This window comes from Pyxicephalus adspersus, chromosome 2 (assembly GCF_032062135.1).
Source record: "Pyxicephalus adspersus chromosome 2, UCB_Pads_2.0, whole genome shotgun sequence".
In the NCBI taxonomy this organism is placed as follows: Eukaryota; Metazoa; Chordata; class Amphibia; order Anura; family Pyxicephalidae; genus Pyxicephalus; species Pyxicephalus adspersus.
The window spans coordinates 111,909,092-111,910,544 of NC_092859.1; positions in this window are offsets into that span (position 1 = coordinate 111,909,092).

Sequence of the window (1,453 nt, forward strand, 5' to 3'; positions counted from 1 at the left end):
ACACTAGATATAATAAAGAAGCAATGAGTGTCCAATTTAAAAACTCAGTGGGGTTTATTTACTAAAGGAGTTTAGGCTGCTATGTTCAAAAAACCAAAGTCAACTCTTACCTTATATCATAAAAACAGAAGCAAATGAGACTTTAATGGCAATAGCCTGTAATTAAAATTAGCCAACAAATTATATTAGGATATCCAGGATTCATTATTATCAAACTTGAGTTGTTGAAATATCATCATTAAATATATAATAATATAGCGATAGGATAATTATAATACCCTCCTTAATTATCTCTACGCGTTTCAAGGAATTCCATTTAGCTTCTTCAGGAAATTGATGGGAGTTGGTTATACTACACAATACCAAACATACAATAAATTCATTAATTAAAAAAAATTAAATAAAAACAACAAATTGTCAACTCATCATCTAAGACGAGCGGAGAACACACATATTTATCTTTCAGTGGTCTGGCTACAATTAATTAGGTTAGCTCTAATTTGTTGTTGTGGGTTACTGCACATTGCACATATTGCCTTACCCTTGGCTTGTTTTTTTAACAATACTGTGGTATTCACAGTAGTCACAAACTTAATGCAAACTTAACTCTGAACTAATATACACCTAGCCACCTTCTCCAATGGCTTGCTAATGACTTTCTCACTTATACCTTTTTCCCATGCAGGGCTCCAAGACTTCTTTATTGCTGCCCCCACCTTCTGGAATTCCCTTCACCATCTTATTAGACTTGATCCTACAGTCCACACATTTAAAAGGGCCCCCAAAGCCACCTTTTCAAACCTGCCTACTCATCTGCATTTGTGTATTAAGTCCTTAAGGCTATTGCTACAAAAGCTCATTTTTTTATTTTAGCTATTGTCTACATTTGCAACTAATGGGCAGACCTGGTACTTATCTGTAACATGTATATTTTAAACTATTCAGTCAAAACCTTTTGCTGTTCATTGTACTGAAATACGCACACAGATAGATGCTTAAGAAAATATGATAATTGGTTTATTTTAAAATGGCCATTTGATTGCTGTGAGAACCGATCAATATTGGTGTCTTATTTTCAAATTATAATGACTATAAGTGAACCTATTTGCCCATGGAGAAGTCAGTGGCAGCAACTATATTTGTGCAATTTATTATAGCTTTGAAAAATAATACATTTAGCACCCCCTCATACAGGAAACTTGCTATAGATGAAATGTAGAAACTGCATTTAACAAGAGCTTTAAAAGTCAATTCAGAACTCAGCACTCAAGTCTACTTTTAAAATCAATACAGCATCTGAACATCAGTCATTTCTATATCCATTGATTGCTCCAAATTCAGTATAAGTCATACTTCAACAAGTGCAATCCTTTTTTTATCCTTTTAAAGACCTATACAGGCCTTCACTCCCTGGATGACTTATACAGGAGATTTTCTTTTCCGTTTTTTTTTT